Genomic DNA, 26,184 nt, shown 5'->3' with positions numbered 1-26,184 from the left:
TATAAGAATCTGCTTGATAAAAATTAATGACAGTACCTGGATGATTATTAAGGAATGTGTGCTAAAAGGAAAATATTTTTTGCATTTCCTAATTAATTGCATTGTTTAACTTCTCTTTACAAAGTCACAGTTAGATAGCATGAACCTGCTGATTTACTATCAGGGGTTGATCCTTGACCATCATTCCAAACAGCACTTCTACTGATCCCAAACTTCCTCCATGCTTCTCATTCTATACACTTGATTTTTTTTTTAACTAGTGCGGCCTTGGTTTGACAACTTCCATATATTTCTTATATTTCACCTTTTAAAGACTAGTTACAATGTTAATTCCCACCATGCACCTCACATATATACACTTTATCCAGTCAGATATCATTTTGCAATTTTTCCTAAACAACCTTTATATAGTATCTGACCTGATTTTTTTCCTTACATACAATTTGCATTTCTCCTCTCTTAATGCAAATGTTTTTGAAAACAACACAATGTGTCATACATTTATTAACCCCCAAATATGTTTCAATATGCTTAATACAGTAGTATCCAATAAATATCTAATGAGTACTCATTGAACCAATGTTCAAGTTCATATTTTGTATGCCTAAGAAATTTATAGGCCTAAACAAATTTAAATATTGCTTATTATTTTAATCTTAACTTACAGTATAATTCTTTTCAAAAACATATTTCACAATTATTATTCTCAGTTTATTATATCAACAAATAACTGACACATTGGTATACTGTGAGAGCTTTCTCCCTTTGAAGCTCTAGAAGCCTCTACTACATATGTCCTTAGACATTTGGGGGGCAACATTGTAAATTAGAGTATGTTTTCTAAAATTTGCTAAGTGCTATACTAGAGAGATGGCTCAATGGTTAGGAACACTGGCTGCTCTTCCAGACTGCCAGCTTCTACATGACAAGTCACAAACATCTAAAACTCAAGTTCCAGGAGATACGATGCCCTCTTCTTGCTTCTAAGAGCTCTGCACACATGGTGGATGCACATACTTGCAGACAAAATACCTATGATAATATAAAAATAAAGAGATCTTTAAACAGCAAAATTGCTGAGTGTTAACCTGCAAGTATCAGTTCAATAATAAATGGATATGCCGTTACAAGAAAGTTCAAGGGCAGTTGTGTTAAGTCCTAACCTACATTAAGCCTTTATTTCAGATGCTTTCATTTAAACACCTTGCAGATAAATTCTTAATTACTCTTACCCTTTCACCTGAGCTTTCAGAAATTCCTATAAAACATGAGATGTCTGCTACAGATTTTTCATGAATTCTAATTAAATTTTAGTATTGAAATAACTGGTGGGTATAATTTATTGAGCTCTATGAAGTGGTACCTAAGTGATCACAGGACAAATTAGAAATAAGAAAACTAAAAATGTCACAAGGACAAATTTTTCTGAAAGTACTGGAACATTCTGACTCCTAGAGGTCAACTTAAAATTTTGGATTAATGTTTTTATTAAAACCTAATCAACTATAAGTCTAGATTTAGAAATGGAAGTTTCTTTAAGTAGAAAAATATAGGAAAGTATGTCGATGTCTCTCTATCACTTTTGATGAAATATTGAGCCATATCTCATTTCTGTAATATTTTATCAGAACATATATTATCTCATATATTAAAATTTAAGTTGTTTAATATTTTGGATTTTTTTCTAAGATATGTAAAAATACTATGTATTTTTAAGATCATAATTTGAGGTTTTAAACTAAAAACTTTCTTTATATCCTTATTTACTACAACTCACTTGTGGCTTTAAAATCATTATTTGAACAAAAAAAGATAATCATAAAACACAAAGAATGTAGGCTGAATATATTTATTTCTAAATGTTTTGTATGAGTTTCATCTTTAAAGCATTTCCAGACTTGAGAGGGTTTTACACTTATTAGCATTTTCTGCTCTTAAAGAAGACTTGAGTTTGGCTCCCAAAACCCACATCAGGCAACTCACTCACAATTGCCTGCAATTCCAGCGCTAGTGTTTCTACCACTCTCTTCTGATTTCCATGGGTACCTCCTCCACGCACGTGCTCATACACATACACATCAATCTGAAGTATTCTAAATGTTTCCAGTCGAGAATCCCAGTCTCAGCATACTTTCGGAGGTGTGCAGGGCAGGTGTGTCCTGCTTTCACAAAAGAAGATTCTGAGAACTGGAAAAGTCAAAAGGAATAGTGCAATATCAAGCACACACAAAAACTGTAGTTCTGGAGCTAACATCAGTCCTTAGCTTAGTGCACATTCTGTTCTTTTGTTTTATTTTTGTTTGGTTTGGCTTGGTTTATGAAACAAGTTTTGCTGTGTAGCCCACGATGGACTCAAACATGAATTTTTCCTGTTTTCACCTCCCAGGTTCTGAGATTATAGGTGTGCACCACTAGAATCAACTATTCGGTGTCTTTTTTATTGTTGACTTCTACCTATTGATAAAGGGCTCAAAGCACAGCCATTGTCAAGAGGGCTTCAATTAATAAAAAGATTTCTTTGGAATAGTATAATAATTTCTTATGTATTTCTCAAGCGACTATAACATTCAAAGTACTATGGAAATGTTAGCATAATATAGAAAATAACAAAGACAGCCTATCTTCATCAACTTATTGGTGCATTGAAGTATCTTTTTATTCAGAAATACTAAGATGTTCTAGGTTCATTATAGACAGTGTTTAGGTACTATGAAAGATGCAAAAATTAATAAGATATATTCTTATCTTGGCATGAATCACCTGAGAGTTATTGTCACATTGTATAACACACACACACACACACACACACACACACACACACACACACACCTCCAAACTCTAAATAAAATAGCTATAACTAGCTGGTAACTGTGATCAGAACACTAGCAAATACATTTATGGATCCTTGGGAATTCATAAATTGGAAAAATTTCTATCTTGGGGTTCAGGAGTTACTTCAGAGTAAAAGCAACTTTGAACTACAATATAATTAAATATGAATCTAAACCATTTGCCATAAAAATTAAAACATAATAAAAACTAAGTATATTAAGTACATGTAGGTGGTTAGGTAAACTTGGCGCACTTACACTGTGGAATACTATACCAAATAAAAGGAGGAATCAATTACCAAAGCATGCAACAAATTATATGGGTCTTAAGAGCATTATGATGTGTGAAAAAAAAACAGATTTGAAAGATCATATACAATATCTTAAGACACTCCTGAAATAATAAGAACATATTAGCAGGCACCAGCTAGTGGTAGTGGAATAAGGAATATTGGGCATAACTGATAATAAAGATAGACTGTAAAGAATGATATGCATGTATATGCTTGAGAGGTTAAGGTATTTAAAATCCAACTCCAATATCTTTCATTCTAATTTTTCAATAACAGCAACAAAAAAAATCTGTGGGAAGCAAATCAAGGTAACTGAGATTTTTGTATATTACTTGACTGTTCCCCTGATATTATATTGGACCCAGAAAATGGTACTCTGTGATAAGAAGTTCTCTAGTCATCAGACCTTCAAATACAGTGTGTTAACTGGAATCCTTGGGATGTAAAGCTGACTGATTTGTTTTATGGCTGCTTGATGATCCATGATATGCTTGGATATGCTGGTGACCCTTGTCTATATCAAGTTGACTGGGCATCCTAAAAGAATATGCATCTTTATAATAATACCTATTAAGATTTACCAAAGAGCTGAAGGTCCCCTGAGCAAGAGAAAAAAAAATACCAAATAATCTGTAAAATCCTGGCTGTTTGCACAGTGTACTGTTCCTGAAGAAATTCCTTCTTTAGAATTAAGTGGCCGGAGTGAGAAAAGTTTGCCCTCTGTGGTTCATCCTAATCCCACCAAACCTTGAAAAACAGAGACCCATACTCAAAGGTGCTAGATTATCATGCCTACTTTAGTTGGACACACAGATGTCTCTGTGAAAGATACTCAGTGAGAGATAAAATACCCCAGTTTCACTCCAAGAACCCTTCCCTTCAGCCTGACACAAACTGGTATTCTGAAGAAGAGTTATTGTGTTAAAATAGTACTCCTGGATCATTTTGTTACTCTTGACATCCAGGGTATTTTCTTAACTGATAGCTGACATGTCAAAATAAAATGAAAATTGTAATAGCATTTTGCAAGAAATTGCACCTCTGCTAACTAAACTAGCATCTACATTGGCCCAGAAGCAGTGAACTGGGAATTATGGGTTAGGATGTGAAAGAATAAGGTACGGTCTGAAGGGAAATAAACACTCTTCAACACACAACTAAAACAGAATTTAGTTTATGCGGTAATGCCATTGAATACTGATTACTTAATATGCACAAGAAAGGCTCTGATGTCCCTGCCTCCAGTGTCAGGGAAAGCTCCAGGAGAGGGTGTTTGACCAGGGTCACAAGAGCAGGAACTTGCTAAGTGAAAAACAAAATACTCTACATACTTAAACAGGGTTTTGGAATGGGAAAAAAAAAATACCTGGTAGAGTACTAATGCTCACCAAACCCAATACAGAGGATAAGAGGTGGGGCATATGTAAGAGATAACAAGAAAAAGTAGATGAAAGCTATGTAACAAAGGGCATAGTTAGCCCTGAATCCTCACCCTCAAATCTAATTTCATACACCCAATATTAACAATTTTTATTAACTATGCAAAATGGCTTGCAGTATATGTGTAGAAGTACCTAACAATCATCAGTCTTCTCCAGCCCTTTCTGATCATGATTTTCTTGTTACAGAGGCTGGAGAGATGGCTCAGAGGTCCAGAGTGAGTCTACTCTTGCACAGGACCTGGATTCTGTTTCCAGGCACCCACATAGTGGCTCACAGTCATCTGTTACTCCAGTTCCAGGGTATCTGATACCCTCTTCTGGCTTCTATAGACACCAGGCATACATGTGGTACATACATGAAGTCAGAACACCCATACACTTAAAAAAATTAATGTTTTAAAGTTGTTATACTTGCATTTATTTTGTGTATGTGTGTGCATGTGTGTAGTGATCACAGGACAACTACCAGGAGTTGGTTCTCTTCTTCCACCAAGTAAATTCTACAGGGATTCAATTCACATCATCAAAGTTGGCAACAAGTGCCTTTATCAACTGAGTCCCCACTCTGAACCTGATAATAAATTATTATCAGTGAAAAACTGAACCCAAACTCCCATCTCGTACGTGTATTCATTCAGAGATATGCATTTAAAGTACGTGTCATACTCTAACGGCATCAACATTTAAAGGGACAATAAATAAAAATAAAATTTACAAATAAACATGTGTTTCCAGTAACAAATGTGTGTTTCTCTTTGGAGATCACTAGCCTAGGTGAGTGAGTGCTCATGAGAATGAGGGTGGTGGGGAAAACAGGAGAGAAAAAGATGTAGGAAGTTACTTAACCTTGCTGACTCCAGGGATGGTGCAAACTGGACATAGGTGCAGAAAAATAAGGCGAAGTTAAGACTTCATTTGGATCCACCAGGCTAGAGCAAACCGGCGTGAGCAGCTGTGCCATCTCAGAATGGCATTTCACTTAGCTTGGGTTTTTGGATCTTTTGTAAGATCTAGGTCTCAAGAAAATGTCTTGGGTTAAATATGAGAGTGAAAGCACTAGGTGATAGCAATCTCTGGCATGGAAGACTCCACAGAGAAAGCTGTGCAAGGGGAGCTCTTTGGCCCTGTGAGGAAGGGTTTGCTATGACATAAAGGTTGTGAGCCTCCAAAACTCATGGTAAAACTTCCCTCCACAGAAACCGTCTGAAATGATGGGAATCTTAGGATGTGACTAGTGATAAAGGTTCTACGGTCATGAAGGACTTACCGCCCTATGTGTCTGTTCCCTCTTGTTCTTCTGCCAAGTGATGCTATAGCAAGATGGTGCTGTGTTTGTAAGAGAAGTCTTTGCTAGACACTGCATCTGCCCATGCATTCATCTAGAACTTTGCAGCCTTTACAATAGTAAGGAGTAAATTAATAGTGCTTGTAAATTACCCTGTTTAAGTAATTTTGGAATAACACCTATTATATGTTGCATATTTTTACAGAGAGAATCCAAACATTTTTGAGACATCTCTCTCTCTCTCTTTCGCTCATCTATGTATCATCCATCCATCCACCATCCATCATCTATTTATCTATCTATCTATCTATCTATCTATCTATCTATCTATCTATTTCTATTCCTGTTACTGTGTGCTTTGATTGGTCAGTACCTGCAATGAGCTAACAAGTGCCTAGTTTGAATATCTTCTAAAAATTACATGTTTCAGTGATTTGCAAAATATTTAATTTAAATAGCTAGAACATTCTTAAAACCAATGAGTATTTCCTAGAAACAAGCCAAATGCTTTTCTATAGATGGGCTGAATTCCTTTCTCTCATCCTAACACATTTGTTAAATTTGAACCCTATCTGGAAAGTTAAGTTTCCATGATACTTCTCATTGCGTGCACTGTTTCCCATGAAATTGCTTACACAATTTGGTTGAACTATATGAGCATGTTCCCAAAGAAAGAGAACCAGAAAGGTCCTACTACCATTCTCCAGTCTGTACAAAGCCGTAAAGAAAAAGTAATAGTAGCATAAAGAAACTACTTCATAGAATGAAAACTAATAACATCATTTATCAAAGTTCAACTAGCTCAGGAATCCAAATTATGTTAAAAGAAGACATGATGAAGTATTTTGTTACTCACAAACATGGTCCTTCCTGGAGCAAAAAGACCAAAGACCTCTACTGAGTACAACATGAGAGGATGAGATGCTGGTGAACTTGAAGTTCTATGTTTCTTTTTACTGTTCGTGTGGCTTCACGTGAATAAATCTTGGTAACAGTCCATACCCTAATGACAGAGCCTGTTAGTCAGATTGTTTAATTCGGAAGAAATGAATGGAAAGCTAAGAAAGTCTAAGGAATTAAGACCACAACTGAAGTAATTTTGTCTAGCGACTGCAGGGTTTTGAGAAAAATAAAATAAAAATAACTTTTTTTTTTTTTTTGGTTTTTTTCGAGACAGAGTTTCTCTGTGTAGCTTTGCGCCTTTCCTGGAATTCGCTTTGTAGAACAGGCTAGCCTCGAACTCACAGAGATCCGCCTGCCTCTGCCTCCCGAGTGCTGGGATTAAAGGCGTGTGCCACCACCGCCCGGCTAATAAAAATAACTTTATGTTGAGAAAGATAGCAATATCTTCCTTCTCTCTCTCTCCCCATAGATATTTGCTTCTTATTGAATACAAACACATCTAGCTATTTTCCAAATGCCTGAAGACTCTCTAGATGCAAAACTTTGCATGTAGTTAGCCACAGCCAGCGCTGCCAGCAAGCGGGAAGGAAAAAGTTCTAGTTTTTACCTGTTTCCTGTGAGATTCTGAATTACAACTTCCAAGTATTAATTACAGTCACATCCGATGGAACCAAAGGGCAAACCATTGTGTTGATTCAGTTTCACAAGGGACTTGAGGTTTCCGTGAAATTTAATTAAGTTTCTTTCTTCCGTGGGTTAAGTTACTGTAAGTGGGGACTGGATTCCATCAACATGGGTCTTTTCCCCCTCTATTGAACGCGTTTTGCAAAGTCGCCTCAGAGAATTTCTCAGTTGAAAAGGAGAGCTATAGGTTGGTAGGTTTTACAGTGTTCTTAAATACAGAAATTGTGATCGCATCAACACAAATCTTTTAGTACCCATGGGAAATAGTTTATAATTAGTGGCTCCAATAGTAGTGAATATAAATATTTTTGTAAAAAGACCAGATTGTGCTTCTTTGCCATTTTCACTATTAATTCTTTGTTACTTTAGGCAAGTCATCTGGGAGAAGGGATTTAATTATAGAAAGGTCTGCGACCTTCTGCTCGCATGCTGGCCAAGGGCACATTTCACTGCTTATGTTACTCCACTCGTGAGGAAACACTAGGCTGCACCCAATGGGGTTCTACTCAGAACTTGAATTTTAAAGGACCTGTGTTTTAAGTTTTTATATTTTGCTTGTTGTTTGGAGGCACAAGTTTCTGTACTTGTAATGTTAAACTCATAAGTGTAAATAAATTGATTCAACAATGTTACATATGTGGTATAATTCATTATGTTAGATTCCATTATGTCTTGTCAGAAATTGCATCTTTTATTCTCTTTTCGTGCTTGGGAATATCGTAAAATTAATCATTAAATACATGGTGTAAAACTTTAATTTCATCTATTTTTTAAAAATACTTGACAAGTTCTTACACATATATAATGAATTTTGGCCGTCTTCTTTTTTTGTTTTATTTTCGAGACTGTAGTATAATTAAAATATTTATACCTTGACTTTCCTCCTTCCAAATCCTCCCAAATACCTCTCTCCACTCTCCTTCAAATTCATCGCCTCTCTTTCATTAATTGTCATTGCATACATTCTTAAATATAGCCTGTTCAGTTGTTACATTGTTACTTATGTATATGTTTTCAAGGCTGACCACATTTTCAATCCCATTAATCTCTCTAGCCCTCAGTCTCCCACACTGAAGGACTTTTTCTCAACAAACTTGCCCCCACCCGTTATGTGGTGTCTTTTTATTTTTCCTGTGATCCAGTGAGTTTAGCTGTGTCCACTGGCATGAGAATGGATATGGGATTATTTACTGAATTCTGGGAGACATCAGTGGCTACTATGGAGGAGCAAATAACACATTCCCTAGCAGCTATACCGTCTGTAACCCTTCAGGGATGGGGTGGGCCTCACGAGCTCCTCCTTTATCCATGATCAAATGTTGGAAGGCTCAATCTTGGGCAGGTAACCCCATCTACAGTAAATTTCTGATTGTGACAACCATGTCATATATAGATAACAGTGTTTCATAGCAGTCCTCTTCATCCTCCAGGTCTTAGTCTTTCCACTCCTCTTCTACACTGTTTCCCAAGACTTAGAGTGATACAGATGTCTCGGTTAGGACCTGCACTTAACAGTCACTTATTCTCAGTAATTTTGACCAGTGTGAGTCTCTGTGTTAACTAGCACCCACTGCATGAAGGAGCTTCTACAATGAAAGCCAAGAACAACACAAATGAATAGGTATAAATGTAAATATTTAGAAGGCAGAGTTGACAACATGTCCTTTAGCAGTTGCAGGCTTCACTGTAGGGTCTTCCCAGCCATGAGCTCCTTCCTGCCAGGTCGGTATTGCAGTTTGCAACATCTAAAGCTTGTTAGACAGGAAGAGAGGACCCATACTTTCTTTCTTTTCTTAAAGTCAAGTATGACCTGAGTCTTAGTCCATTCTAGATCTATCTATCTATCTATCTATCTATCATCTATCTATGAATGTATCATCTCTCTATCATCTACCTATCTATCATCTATCTATCTATCTATCTATCTATCTATCATTTATCTATACAGTTATCTATATATCTACTTACCTACCTACCTATACCTTGAGGTATGTATCTTAGTATTTTAAGTAAAATACCCAAACAGTCTTTGGAGATTATACAGTATAATCTAAAAGTGCTTTTTCATTTCTTTCAATGATCGAAATATCTATGTAATAAGTAGCTTGAATGCATCATTTTCACATTGCCTCTTACTTCTTTACTGCACTAAATTATCCTCATCTTTTTCTAGAGCTTCTATCTTTAGATTTTATATTTGTCTTATTTAATGTGTTATATCTGATGATAGAAACTTTATTCCTAATCAAATATGTCCTGTGTGTGCTGAAATGTTGTTACTGGTCAACATATTTTCCTGTGGACTTTTTGCTTTGAGAATAATTAGAAGATAAAATCAAGAGGAACATAGAAAGTGTGAATAAAATGCATTAAAAAAATTATCATGACTTTTCTTCATAAACAGATGTTTTTAGTGTTGGTAATTTTCCATGTTCATACTGGCATCAAGTCATCAAGTGCAGGAGTAGTGATATGTCAAGCATACTTTTATTAACTCTGGGTATTTTAATCTCTACTGATAATGTTACAGATATTCACCTCTCTATAAATAATTGTAGGGACTATAACTCAATATTCTGCCAATATCGCTGAAAAGTCCATTAAATGAACAACAGGGTTATACTGTAAGTCAGAATCCCTGGGGAAAATTTAGAGATGACTTAACTAGATATTTTGACAAGGCCAGAGGCCAGAGCTCTTCAAAACAGCTTTACATAAAGATGTCAAAAACCAGACAATCATTACTCTTTTTGTTCACTTAGCATCTCAGCATCCTTCTTATGGAGGACACATTTACACTTTATGAGACTTCACAGCAGAAGAAATATATTCCCATCCCATAAGTGTGAAAATATATGATACTCACTTACCTGGCTCCTTTGAAGCTCAGTATAAATAATGGACCCAAACTCTGCCAATCATATGCAACCATTCCAGACTTTTAATCTGGGACCTAATAGTGCAATAGCCACAGACTCTTTCATTGACAACATTAATAGCTGCAATAAAGTCAAGATATTGGCAGTGTGCAAGATGTGGCATCTTGTACTCAATGAAACTAGACACAGTTTCACCACTAGACCAGTACTGAGGTGAATCTTGATAGAAGTCTTGCTTTAAAACACTCAGGCTACTTGTCCATTTTGCTCATTATATGTATCTTTCCCTAAGATGTTTTTATTTCTATTGTTTGACAATTCGAACTAGTTAGTCCAAAACTGCTCCTAACTTAGAAATGTATCAGTAGAAAGTTTTGGCTTTTGGGCAGCAATTCATATTAATTATTGAATTGGAAAAGGAATGCCAAACTGGTTGTTTATTATATGCCCATCCCTGTTAAGGAATGCTATCTCTGGCAATTACCATTAGTAGGCAGAAGCCAGAATTTCAAGGGTCTTTTCCTAAGTCTATCTCTGCTGACGTTTTCATTTTACCTAGACTTGGATTTAGTCCATCTGTTTCTCTCTTCCACCTCAGTCTATTTTTATGATGAATTAACTTGTACTAAAACAGTTCAATATGTTCCAGCCCATCTAATGTGTTACCTGCTGGGGAATAGGCTCCTACAGATCACAGGTGGTAAAGTGCAGCCAAGGAAATGGGTCATACTAATGTTCAGCTCTAAATCTTGCATGTTGGTACCATGAGACTCATCTACAATCCATCCTACTTTCTCAGGAGAATGTTTCAGAGGTAATCAGGTTTTCAGGTTCAACCAACTGATGTCTCACCTTTTCCTTTGTTACACACATTGTCTGTATCTATACTTGTTCTCTCATAACTGCAGTTGGCCTTCCTTTTCTCACTCACACATCACCCAGACTGAGTCATGACCATCACTTATGTTATTGGCACTTACATGTAGAAATCGGCTCTTGTACTGAATGGTCTAACCATCTATGTTAATGACCCCAATCAGAGCAACACCAGACCAAAACTTAGTATTAACCATTTTCATAATGGATTTTCATTAACAATTTTACACTTAGTAACTTTGAACTCAAACTGATATGGGAGTATATTATCCTTATAAGCATTGAATTAATAATAATGTGGAAAAAATAAACAATTACAAAGAAGGTTTATGCATGCAGGTATCAACATATTAAATAAAGCTGTTCCAGTGTTCTTTTTTAAAATTTTTACACATAGCTCTTAAATTTAACCCATTTGTGTGTTGTACATATTTCTTAGGGAAAACCTTTCTACAACTATCAATTTAGTTTTCAATTTAAAATATAATTTTATTACAATATTTGAAAGAATCTAGTGAAATATAAAAGTAGTGTCTATGATCAAAGACTTCACAGATTTAGTCTTCCCCATGTATTGCATATTTGACTTGAGATAGATAACCTTTCCATGCTCTAGTTTCCTAAAATGAAAAAGAGAGAGAACATGCTTCACAAGTTGACATGGGATTTTAAGGAATAACACACAGTACCTTACTAGTCTAGCTAAGAGAAAAAGTGCACTGAGTTTTAGTTCCTATTATAGATATACACTAAAAAAAAAGAATACTATCAAAACTCAATGAGTAGGGCTCCTTTCAAAACTACATAGATCCAAATAGTAGGACCTTTGGGAAACATTAAATCATATACCAAAAGTTGAATTGGATAACAATATTTGTATAGAAGAGCCTCCTCCTACACAAACAACCTGAACACAACAGATGATGACAAAATGCATCCTCTGTCTATAAAAAAAAATTGTTCATATGATAGACTCAAGTGTCCAACTTCAGCTTTTTACATATAATCCTGTCAGTGTCTATACCATGCCTACACTGATACCTACACACATCATTTTTCCTCCTTAAAGTGATACTAACTGCCCAATGTTTTACATTTAACCACTAATGTTTTATTTCATATTCAAGAGTCATCTTCTTCAGGAACAAAGAAATTCAACGGTCAAGAGAACAATTATTTCATGAAATAAAGTTGTTGTTCTTGTCATTTTTCGACTCCAAGACAAAGGTGCATTCTTTAGCTAACATCAAGATGAATCTGAAAACCTTTTCATTCAGGCTCAGAACCTTAACACAACAAAGCATTCAGAACTGCTATGCAAACTCATCACACTGGAATGTAGTTATTGATAATTTTTTTTATCTCAGTAGATACCCTGTCCTACTTAAAAGGAAAGACTGGGTGCCAATAAGTGAATGAGGAGGTACAAAAGTACCAGGATGGAAGAGAGAAGATGTCTAGTAAGGGAAAGTTTTCAAAGTGACAAGGTATAGAAGGAAAATGTTTCCATTGCCACTCTATGATGACCTTGTGTTTCTTCATAGAGGACACCCAACATAATGTAATCATAGTTTTGCTTAAGACTTTGGAAAGCCTCTGCTGTAGATAAAATAAGATGAACCGTCTCATGAGAGATGTTGTACAACTAACTTTCATCTCTGCCTCCATTTCAAAAACAGGACCACTAGTTGTAGAAGGCTGACAGGAGATGTGAAACTCTACCTTGTTCTCCTTTGAAGTACAGCTGCAAACTACTCAGCATCCTGGCTATAATTTAGGTATTGTTTCTCACTTTCCGTCCATGTAGTCTTCCATCTGACCCCATTTTTTTCTAAATTTTGTTATGATATGACCATGGGCATTGGGAGCTGACACATCTGAGTTATTTTTCTCTTTACCACTCATATCTATGGATATATGGCAAACTGGTTTATTATCTACCATCAAAGGGAGGCTTAGGGTATGTCTGACTGCCTGATCAGGAACACATTACAAAGGTAGCTGCCATAGTAGATAACTGAAGCTTCATATCCTCAAATAGAGCTGCTGGCAGCAAAAGACCATGGGAGTATACAGCAGGTGACAACTAGAGTTCAGAAGGTAAACCTATCAGAACTAAGGGTTCTGTTAGAGAAAACCATTATGCAAGTCATGTTGGAATAACTGCCTTTTGAATGAATTGGCTGTTTCTTGTTGTAAACTTCTTGTGCAATAACGGTTATGATTCTCCCCATTTACTATACAATTCCATATTACGTAAACATGCAATCTCATTTTTACATCTCAATCTTATGGGCACAAATTCCCCTATACATTTGGGGTAATTGGATAAATTTCCCCAGCTTTGTTTATTCTTCATTAGCTTACATCTGAACAGGGCCATTCTCTGGACAAAAGTATTTCAACAAAGATACCTTGTTATCCAAGGACAAGCTGCACATAGATAAGAATTAGCTCATCTCTCTTACAGATGAGAGAAAATAACCACTAACAATTAAATCCTCAATTCTTTACCTTCATCCCAGGGTATTTACACAAGACCCTAATTTAAGAGATTTACTGCTCACATTTCTGGGATGATGTTTTAGCCACTTGCTAGTTTCTGAGTTAAGGTAATTATTCCCCACTGACCAAAGGAGATTTCTGACAAGGTCGGGCAGATGATAGGTGCCAAGCTTCATTTCTTGTGCAAATTCACTCCCCCTTTTGGGTTGTAATTGGAAGCTGACAATTTTTGATTTATGTGTGGATCCTTATCACTCTCTCTGCAACCCTGAAAACTTCAAGTCTCGCATTGCTTTGCCAAAGAATCACTGCTTGTGTATATATACTGGTTCCCCCACAGCACTAGAGGGAGAACAAAGATGAGGACAAAGATGGAAAGAACTAGATAGAGATGAGAGAACAGCAGAAGGGACCGAGAGAAAAAGGTACTGAGAGGACCTCAGTATGAGAACAGAAAAGAAGCTATGTAGATAGAACTCTGACATAGATGAATAAAGTGAATGGACTAAAGAACTCAGTGTGCTTAGATTCATTTAATATTCCTCAGATTAGAATCCTAGCCACTTGTAGCTTCTGTTCTGGACCCTGGTAGAGATTTTCTCAGGGCAGAATTCAGTACTCAAGCTGGCATAAAACTATGAGTATATCAGAATTGTCCTGGGATATTCATAGCATTCATTGTGTTGAATAAAGGCTCCTTGGAGGTAGGTGTTGATGGTAAGGTACTTTAAGATGGAGTAAGCACATGGAAAGTGTGTTCCAGAAGCCCAAATATGCTTGAGCATCTCAAATCAAGCTTATGTTATGGCAAACAGATCAAAAGGGGTATTGATAGAGCACTGACGGTATCTACTACATTCTGTAAGATTATTAGCCTCACAGGAAAAAAAAATATTGTATCATAAAATGTAGTCTATTTACCTAAAAACTTTAATACCTACCATCTCCTTGTAGATGGAGTTTTCCTGCCTGGCCCACAGTCAGGACAAATCTTTGTCACCGCCAGTCCCACAGCCGCTCAGACCCGACCAAGTAAACACAGAGACTTATATTGCTTACAAACTGTATGGCCGTGGCAGGCTTCTTGCTAACTGTTCTTATAGCCTAAATTAATCCATTTCCATAAGTCTGTACCTTGCCACGTAGCTCGTGGCTTACTGGCATCTTCACATATTGCTTGTCCTGGTGGTGGCTGGCAGTGTCTCTCTGACTCAGCCTTCCACTTCCCAGCTTTATTCTCCTCCTTGTCCTGCCTATACTTCCTGCCTAGCCAATGGACAATCAGTGTTTTATTTATTGACCAATCAGCAACACATTTGCCATACAGAACATCCCACAGCATCTCCTGAAAGAGGAAAGTAAATTAATCCTACCTACCCTCGCACTTTATGGCCTTGTGGTTTCTTTTCTCACACAACATGATTATATAGAGCTGCTATGGGATAAAGCTCTTATACATTGGTTTAATAAAACACTGATTGGTCAGTAGCCAGGCAGGAAGTATAGGCAGGGCAAGCAGACTAAAAGAATTCTGGGAAGAGGAAGGCTGAGTCAGGAGTCACCAGACACAGAGGAAGAAAGATGAAAAGGCAGAACTGAGAAAAAGTACATAGCCATGTGGCTAAACATAAATAAGAATTATGGGTTAATTTAACTGTGAGAGCTAGTCAGTAATAAGCCTAAGCTAATGGCCAAGCAGTTATAATTAATATAAGCCTCTGTGTGTTTTCTTGAGGAATATGAGTGGGAAAGATTTGTCCCAACTGCCAGCCAGCTGGGACACAGGAAAATTTCTGGCTACAAATGGCGCCCAACTTCCGGCTATAGTCACCCTTTTACTTTCACATGGCAGAGAGTTTGACTAACTTCTAAATCACTACATCACCAGGGTCCAAGAACATACCTATTATGTTATGATAAATTGATATTTGCTGAGTAAATGAAAGTATGAATGGGTTCATAGATCAAATTACATTGCAACATGTTTTAGCTAAAGGGATCCATAACTTTAGTTTAAAACTATTTAATTAATAACCACATTTATGATTATTGCAAGGTGATTCCTGATTCTAAGAATGTGAGGACTACAAACTCCGTATTCATTTTGTAGCTTCAAACACCAGTATTAGTGTCTTGTGAGAAGATCTTCCTATGTTTATCGCATTGTTCACCATAAAAAAAAATGTGTTTCCCCTTTATTTCTATGGCTAAATGTTTTCAAACACTTTTAAATTTATTATCTTATTTATTTCCCACATTACCACCCTGAAATAGGTTAGAGTATTATAATTTCAATTTTTTCAACTGAGGAGAAACATAATTTCCAAGATGACTGAATGAAGCATAGAAAGTGAATTCATGATTATCTATAGTCATTTATCCTGCGCAGGTGTACTGAATACACACTACACAAACAGATTCATTTTAAACTCAAGAAATAAAAGCACAAAAATCTTCTGGTGACATGGGGTACATTTGGGGTAGAAAGGTTGTAGAATACATGTTTTATGAAAGTGTGGGAAGTGCTGGAAGCTGAAATTTTAAGCAGAGACAGGGATAATGGTGGGGAAAAGGATGGGTAGGGATGAGTTAACCAAAATAAAGGATTTGTGAAGAAGCCTAATAAAACTGTATTTGTTTATAAGATAATTAAGTATATGTGTGTGTGTGTATTTAAAAGGGAGTTTGAACAGAAGTATATCACGTTAGTGAACAGTGCTATCCCCGCCCTTCCCCAAAAAAAACATGGATTATTAACCAAAAATCTCATTGTTAGGTGCAGGAGACCTCCTTATGAGTTGTTGGTCAGGGATGCCATAGAAGTACCCCCAAACAGACTATTACTACTTATTTTGTTTTCTGACCATAGCTAGCTGGTAAGACCCTATTGCTGAAGATAGCACACACTTTGGTTATTGGACATAGAGAAATCCGTCTTGAACTTATCAAGAAAATTTCTGACTGGTAGCTAACAATCTTGGTGCTGGAAGGTGCTATATAGGGTACTGGAGGAGAAAAGGTATCAGTGGTCCTTCCCGGTGCTGGAAACTGCATGTTCCAGTAGTTGCTTGATAGGCAGGAAGAGCCAACCGGTGCAATAGTGGTAAGACCATTTATGGGGATAACCAACCGTCACTTTGATTTGATTTAAGGCTTCCTCTATAGGAACAAATTCATGCCTGGTCCTGTAAACCTGTTCAGTATCCATGGTTAAGAAGTCATAGACACTCAGAGAAAACCTATTGATATGGTCTTGCTAAATGGCCATGAGGCCAAATTAACTTCTAAATATTTATATTTGTATCCACAGATTTGTTCTGCTTCTGATCTTAGTAAAATAAGTTTCTTATTACAATGAGTGATGATTAATGCAGAGACACATTATGTTCAAAATACTGAGAGTAAGTGACAGTAGGTGCTCAACTGTAAATGCAACATGTGTATCAAATGCTCCTCTCCCAATCGAGGCTCAGAAAACATCACAGGATATGGTGTGAAAAGGATGTGAAAACTGAAGCAGGAGCTGCCGGGCCAACCTGGACCTGAATAGATACAGAGAGCACCCTTCCTGCTCCCAGACTCTTGGGTCTGTGGGGACCACAATCAAGCAGGAGCCCGCTGGCTCAACCCAGTCCTGATCACTGGCTATGGAGCAAGGGCAGGAACTCTAACCCTGGCCAGCAACAGAACTTCATCCTAATGCCCACCCCACACCCACACGCAGCCAAATGCACCAACCAGGAGCCTGCCTGGCACCTATGGTGAGGAGCAGTTGGACACTACAGAGACCTAGCCCCACCCCCTCATCTGTCACATGACATGGGCTGGGGAGAAATGCCCTTCTCACACTACCTATCAATGTCTGGGGCAGGTAGGAGAGCTGGCTCTGTCATCATAAAAGCAGGAGAGCTGTCCCTGACCCCCAACAGCTACAATAATCCGGAGAGTAGGCCCTGTACCTCGCCAGGGCAGCACAATAGAACCAACCCTGTTAGTGCAGGTGTGAGTCAGCTCCGAAGATGTGACCATGGGAATGTTGTCCCCATTTCTCATCTGTCTTGTGGTGGCATGAGCGAAGGAAAGATGCCCCCCCCCCCCGTCATCAATGCCTGGGGCAGGTAGGAGAGCTGGCCCTGAGGTCACTAGAGCCTTAGGAAAGTTGCCCCTTAGCCCCACCAGCTGCAGCACTAGGGAGAGCAGGCCCTGCACCTTCCCTGGAAAACACAATAGCGCTAACCCTGTTGGTGGAGGTATGAGTAAGCCAGCTCCAAAGTAGTGAACAAGGGAAAGCTGTCCCCATTACTCATCCATTATGAGATGGCAAGGCGAGGGAGGTTACTCCCTTCCCCTGCCCATCAGTGCCTGGGACAGATGAGAGAGCTGGCGTGTGTGATCATAAGAGCGGGAGGGCCATCCCTTACCATCACCAGCTGTAAGGTGGTTACATTACCCTTCTGTCTCGTGGCGATGTGGGCAGGAGAAAAATGACCTCCTTCCCCCATCCACGCAACAACGCTGGAGACAGGTGGGATAACTGGCCCAGTGGTCATAAGAGCGGGAGGGCTATCCCTGACCCTCACCAGCTGTAACACTAGAGAGCAGGCCCTGCACCTCACCAGGGCAGCACAACAGAGCCAATCCTGTTAGCAGAGGTAATCGGCAAACCAGTCCCAAAATTGTGACCATGAAATAGCTGTCCCCATTTCCCATCTGACAGACCAACCCTACAGCTGCCCAAGCCCAGTCCCAGGGTTAGGACATGGCCTGCCCCAACATCCACCCCATCTGTGATCTGCTGGAGCACATGAAGGGACCTGAACCGCAGACCCAAAGTTTCAGGATCTTCACAACACAGGGTGGCAGCAGGATGTCCAGGAAGAGTCCTGGTGAAGAAACAGCATCACTTGTGTAGTGGAGACGAGGGGGCTCAAACCAGACCAATGTCTCTTTGCACTTGCAAGTAGAGCTGTATGGACAGAGAGGTATACGACATGACTTGTTGGGTTGCACTGCTGCGCTTCCATGAGGAGATTTTTTTTTTTAATTTTTCCCTACTTTAATTTTTTATTTTATTTTCTTCCTTTTTCCTCTTGAATTTGGTTTGTTGTGGAGCGGGGCAGGGGTGGGGGGGGGAGGCGGGGTGCAGGGACAGAGGGCAGATGCAAAGGGATAGGGAATGAATGGGATCAAGATACAGGATGTAAAAGACACATAGAAATTTTTAAAAATGTAAAAGCCAGAGTCGCAGAAGGAAAGCTCTGAAATGCTATCCTCTAGACACAACATAGCCTCTGCACACACGAACTCACAGAAACTGTGCTTTCTTGCACAAGATGTACACAAAATGGAGCCAATTTAAGACTCCATCAGGGAGAGACAAGGAGCTCACAAGGCTCCACCACTAAATGAGAAGCTACTGGCATTTGGTGGCTGCCGGAAGGAGAGAGAGTCATGTCACATTGAGGGTGTGGCCAATGATAGGTTCCCCATGCCCCAGTGGATGATTCAATAGCATCAAATGTGACTCCACACACAGATACAAAGACACTCAAAAATTATGTGCAAATAACCAAAATGTGATTGTGTGTGTGTGTGTGTGTGTGTGTTAACAGTGTATTAACAGTCATTTAAAAATTATTCTATTTGGTGCAATGTGATGGCCTGCTTGCATGACCGAAAGGGTTTAATCAAAGGATTTCAAATGGAATCATGTTATGCCTTTACTGCAGAATTCAAGAACTGGATTTTTTTTTTAATTTTGTGCTTGTCACATTTAATGATAATAATCACCTTCGATCCATCAAAGTAATTTCATATCTAAATGAGAGTCAGTTTTTCTCTTAAAATTCTGATAAATTTGTTGTGATACAATTGCATTGACTAAGCAATTAACAAGCAACAGGGCTGAGATTGCAGCCGTGGCATAAACAACAAAGCAATTTAAAGTGACAGGGATGTCAGGTAAGTGAATCTCATTTGACAGTCTTACCCAGTTTTAATATCTTACTATTTGTGTTCTGGGAGTAATGTAAATGAAGCATGAGAATAAGTTTGTCAAAGGTGGGTTTTTTTGCATACTTATTTATTCTGAAGAAATTTAAAAGGTTACAATGAAATGGTGTTTATCTTGGCTTGCATTTATGTGTGTGTGTGTGTGTGTGTGTGTGTGTGTGTGTGTGTGTGTGTGTGTGTATGATGACATGAAAACTAAGGTATAGGCACACAACAGAAACTCACCTGCTTCGAAATGAACTCTTAGACAACGCATGGATGTCATAATCTATGCAAGATTTATTGAATACTACAGAGTCAACTTTTGTAATAAAAACAGTTTCAAGCTTGACATTCATACACTGAAAATATGGAAAGCAATCTCACCCCTGGTGTAGGCTGCACACTGACATGTGTTACAAACTCATGAGAAAGTGAAGGTTTCCTCTCAGGTTCCATTTAATATATTCACAGGAAAGTTCATTCTGATTGCATTGTAGATAGATTGTTTCTCCCTCACGAAGCACACATTCCAAGCTGCCCACACACACTATCCTCAAGCAACTGTTTTTCCAATGGCAATGCTGGCCAAACTGAAAATAGCTTGAACTCTCCTTCTAAAAGAGGACATTAGGATTTTTTAAAGATGACACTGATATAGAAGTTTGTAAAGCTAAGGAAATTCAAGTATAGACCTTCCACTTTTGTTGCTAAATTTATATGGGTATTCCCACTGAGTCATTCTCAAAGAGTCTGGAGTATACCTATTATTAATATGGATCGTATTGGTAGAATTCACCTCATAATAGCAGAAATGTGGTGATATATTGTGTCCCCCAATATATTGTGCATCCTAATAAACTTACCTGGGATCAGAGGACAAAACAGCCACTAGATAGACATAGAGGCCAAAAAATGATGGCACACACGCCTTTAATCCTATCACTTGGGAGGCAGAGATCCATTTGGATCTCTGTGAGTTCAAAGTCACACTGGAAACAGCCAGGCATGGTGACTCATGCCTTTAATCCCAGGAAGTGATGGCAGAAAGCAGAAAGGTATATAAGGCATGAAAACCAGGAACTAAAGTTTGTTAAGCTTTTAGACTTTGAACAGCAGTTCAGCTCAGATTCATTCGGATGAGGACACAGAGGCTTCTAGTCTGAGGAAACAGGATCAGCTGAGGAATTGGCAAGGTGAGGTAGCTGTGGCTTGTTCTGCTTCTCTGATCTTCCAGCATTCACCCCAATACTCAGTTCCAGGTCTGATTTTTATTAATAAGACCTTCTTAGAGATTCGTGCTACACAGAAGCCAATAAATAGCATGTGCCTCAGCCATAATTTGATTTGACCAAATACCTCTTACTGGATTCTTAATTTTAAGAAGCAGTTACTAAAAGGTACTTATGCATGTCTGAAATATTAAAAGACAATACCAGTGCAAGATGCAAAATCATTTTTTTCACTCTGACTTGGAAGCTGCTTGTCTCTTGGGTGGGGAAGGAAAAGTCTACACAAACTGTAATTCTCATACCTGATAGGCTGTCTTTGGGTAACAGTGATCTTAATGGCTATGCTTGCACTAATGGAACAACACTGGACTGCTTCTGTAGTGGTAGATCTTTTGTTTCTGTGTACGTATAGGCAAAAGTTGTTAAATATCTAGACTTCAGATAAAATTATTAAAACATAATAGCTATTATTTTGAAGAAACTTAGTTTGTGTCTTCCTCAAGGCACTAAAATCAGTCTCCATATTTTTCCATGAAGTATATTTTCAAATTGTTTTGTTCCTTTTCTTCAACACAAGCAAAATTACAATGGAATTGGCTTTCTTGCTTCATTAAAACTGAACTAAAATAAAACTGTGGAGATGAGTGGAAAGGATGTGTTTGACAAACAGAATAGACAGAAGGTTGGTCACTGCAGTGTATCAACCACTCTGAGAAAGCTGTCAAATGTGCCTTTCTCATCGAAGCAGATCCTGAGCCTTGCAACAAGCAAGAGTGATCCAGCAAGCAGAATCCATAGCACAGGTTTCCAATATAAATCATGAGCAAAAGCCTCAGGACATTCATGCAAGCCCAGAACCTAATAAGAAAGTTATAAATCACCCATTCTTCTCCCAGGACAAACCCAGATTGTAAAAGAAGCCATCTGTGATCGGCAAGGATATTTACTGACATTATGGACATCTTGAATAACTAGATCATCTTTCAAAATTCTCTCTCTCATGTATAAATGAATAAGTTTAGAGAAACTTCCATAAGCAACAAACACAAATGTAATTCACGAACCACAGAGGCCATAAGCACACTTAAATTTTGAAATCTCCCCTAATAGTGTCATGACTATCTTTCTTTTGTCACAGTTTAGGTGAATTAAGACATAAAAGAAAGGTCCAAAGTATTTAAATATCCAGAAAAGAAATCTCCACTGTCTGGCAAGTAGTTTTATTTAATGAGCTCTTTCTTCAATATCCATAGGCATATAAGAAATGTCTATACAAGTGTGTTGATTTGTGCTGAGTACTGTATTCCAGGGAGAGCTTTAAGGATACCATTTACTACAATAGTTCAATTTGATTCATGGAAGTTATTTCCTTGTGATGAATCTCTCTGATGCTTTTATGGCTATTGTAAGGACTATGCTGGTAATTATTCAGTGGCCAAAAGAAATGTTCCCAGTGTCATGTGGGTGTGATTACTGCAACTCTGCTTAAAAAGATGAGGATAATGACTTTTGGGTAGGAGACTATAATAGGTGCCTATATAAACATGCTTTAGCAAGTACATTCTAATCAATGATAGGCTGTAATCAACTCGAGCCAGGAGCTGAATAGCAGAAAGCAGTCCCTGTTTTGAAGAAATCAACTGAGAATCTTATGCTCAAACACCATAGCTTGGCCACAAACCCTCGTGGTCAATCAAAGGCATTGGCACTAGTTCTTCAAAGGTAGCAACAAGTTTGGGCGTTGTAATGGTTTGAATGAGAAATGTCCTCCAAATGCTGTAACGTTTGAATATTTGGTCTCCAGTTGGTGGTGCTGTTTGGGGATGTTTAGAAAGTATGGCCTCCTGAAGAAAGTATGTTACTAGGGTAGTGTTTGAGAACTTAACACTTTGCCCTATAGTCAGGTTGCTCTCTGTGTTTGTGGTTGTGGTGGAAGGTGTGAGCATTCAATTCCTGCTCCAGCTGGCATGCCTGATGCTTGTTGCCATCCTGTCCCTGTCATTGTGGACTCTAACCCCTTGGAACCATAAGCCCAAATAAACTCTTTCTTATATAAGTTGTCATGGTAATGTGCTTTACCACAGCAATAGAAAGTAACTAATACAGTAGTATAAAGCAGGAAAATAGTATCTTCAGAATAATTATTAAAATAAAAACTATTAAGTGAAGACTTCAGAATTATCAACTGAAGCATAAAAAAAAAGCTTGGTGTCTTGCTGTATTCGTTGTTATACCTCAATGGTTTTCAAAAGAGATCTCTGGGGGACATGTGATGATGTTGTCTGGAAACATTTTTTCATTATCACAACTGAAAGGATCCCACTGACATCTAATAAAAAGAAATCAGACTAACATTGTGCTGAGCATTCTGCAATGCACAAGACGGTCTTCCACAGCAAACCACTATCCATCCCAAAGAGTAAGCAGTGCTACTATTGTGGCACTTTGCTCTAGGAATATTATAGTAAGTCCAGTGGTCAAATTCCTGTTTACTGTGACAAAATTTCCAAAATAATCAACTCACAGGAAGGAAAGGCTTGTTTGAGCTCAGATATTAGAAGTTTCTATCTGTGATTAGCGGGCTCATTGTTTTACAGCCTGTGGGGAGGCAATACATCATTGTAGAGAGTTTATCAAATGAAAAAGTTGAAAGGGATGAAGAAGATAGGCTCAGATCCCAATATCCCCTTCAAGGGTATGTCCTCCAAAACATAATTTCTTCCTCTAGACCCCAACTTCTAAAAATTTCCCCATCTTCCAATAGTTCTATGGGGTGGGGACTAAGCTTTTTAACAAATGAGCCTTTAGAAGTACTTTGCAAACTATAGGAGTAAGACAAATAACTTCATAAATACACATATATATTTACATATTTATATAGTTACATATTTATACAGACATATTAATGTTTGGCTCATTAAAAAGCTAAAGAAGTTAACAGTGATTAGTCTTTTTTTTTTTTTTTTGAGACAGGGTTTCTCTGTGTAGCTTTGCGCCTTTCCTGGATCTCGCTCTGTAGACCAGGCTGGCCTTGAACTCACAAAGATCCACCTGTCTCTGGCTCCCAAGTGCTGGGATTAAAGGCGTGCACCACCACTGCCCAGTGATTAGTCTCTTATTTTGACCAAATGCTCTGTACTATGCACTATGTATTATGAGGCACATTCAGACACTTTCAGTGTATAGTATTCATTGATCTCTAACTGGATAAGCACCTTTCCAAGTCGTTAAAGTAACATCCTTAAGGAATTTTATTCTGACATCTCACAATAGAAAGCAGTTTTTTTCCTTCATAAGTTTATTATTGAAAAGTATTAACACATTCTTCCCAATATAAATACGTGATTCCAAATAATATATGTATGTGTGTTTACATGTATATTCATATGTGTGTTACGCATATATCCTATTATAGGATATACTTATACCTTCATTATTTAACTGAATGTGGGTTTATAAAATTAAATTTTTTAGTGGTCCAGTACTCTCATAAAATTCAGTTACCAGATCAATTCTTATATATCCTCACATCTCCAGTTTGCTCAGACTCCCATCTCTGTTTTCAGTGACAGTTGTGGTCCTGAATTCAGGAGATTTCTTCAGGAAGGCAAGGCTGTCTGCTGTTTTGATTGCAGCCCCTACCCAGAAAATGAAATTTCCAATGGTATAGGCAAGTGTGTGCATTATAGATTAGGTACCAGAATTTATGTTTAATCAATGGATTAAAGTAGAAATCATGTATAAGATCATTATCGGGAAAACCACAGAGACAGTTGACCCAAGCTGGGGGGAGTTCATGGACTCTGGCCTCTCAGCTGGGGAACATGCATGGGACAGAACTAGGCCCTCTGAATGTGGGCAACCCTGGCAATGGGTTCATGACATATTCAGGGTGCATGAAATGGCTTTTTGGAACACATTACCTAGAGTGGAATACCTTGCTCAGCCTTGACATAGGAGGGAAGGGTCCTGCCTCAACTTAGTATGCCAGACTTGTTGACTCACCAAGGGATGCCTTACCCTCTCTGAGGAGTGGATGGGGGGTGGGATTGGGAGAGGTGGGGAGGGCTGGGGAAGGGGAGAGGGAACTGGGATTGGTATATAAAATGAAGAAAAAAAACCTTTTTTAAATAAACAAATAAGTAAGAAAAAAAGTATTACCTGAATAAAATATGGCTTGTAATCATGTAAATCTAACAAATGTGGGTTATTATACGGGGGTAGTTTGTTGATGATCCTAACTATAACTATTCGTTATGAACACAAAATCTTAAGAACATGGTTTATGTAATTATCTTGTGCAGAAAGCACTTTTAGATAGGCTTCTAATCCCTTGGGTTGTTAGAATCAACCCTGCCACCCCAATTATCTCTTGTGTGTCTTTGTATGTGTCTCACGATTGTTGGTTAAATACCTATAAACTGGGAGTCATTTTAACATCAAAAAATTCCTCCCACTAATTGTCACCCTTTATCTTGATTCTATTATTATTGCTTAGAAAGAAATCTGAAGTCACACAACTTGCCTTGGAACATATATCTCAATGTTTGTTACTAGGGGCTGCCTAGCTCCAGTAGATACATTGTAATATAATCCCAACACCTAAGGCTCAGAGAACATCATGGAATGGGTAAGAAGATTGAGCCACATGACAAGGACATCTGGTGTAAGGTAATGCCTCTTAGGAATGACAGGAGAGCTATGATATGGCTCCCTAAACAAGACCAGAACAATGACAACACCAATAGACACACTAACATGGAACTGGAAGTTTCACAGGGCCACCCCTAAACAAAGAACTATAAGCAATTAGCAACTGCTGAAAGATGGAGAATTATTCTTCTCCAGGTATGAGCCCCTTAATTAATAACCAACACCTTGGAGTCAGCTCTGAAAACATATGCTAATAGGCCATACTAAATGGACTCAGCAGGTTATATTTATATAGTTATGCAAATGTATACAGATATATGTGTAACAATAATAATTAAAGAAAAAGAGGCCATGAGTTTGAAAGGGATCAAGGGGGTGGGGTCAGGAAAGGACTGAAAGGAAAGGGAGAAATAATGTAATTATATCTTAATTAAATTAAAAAGTATAAAAAAATGTTTGTGAGTATGGTGCACCATATTACTCAAGAAGTGGAAGAAGGAATACCAAGAGTTTGTATCTAGCCTGCATAAAAGCCTGTTTAAGAAAAAAACTCAAACTGAACAATGACAGTGTATGTGTATGTGTGTATATGTATATATGTATGGAAAGG

This window comes from Peromyscus californicus, unplaced genomic scaffold (genome assembly GCF_007827085.1).
Source record: "Peromyscus californicus insignis strain IS unplaced genomic scaffold, ASM782708v3 Scaffold_13__1_contigs__length_99412109, whole genome shotgun sequence".
NCBI lineage: Eukaryota > Metazoa > Chordata > Mammalia > Rodentia > Cricetidae > Peromyscus > Peromyscus californicus.
This window is presented reverse-complemented; position numbering follows the sequence as displayed.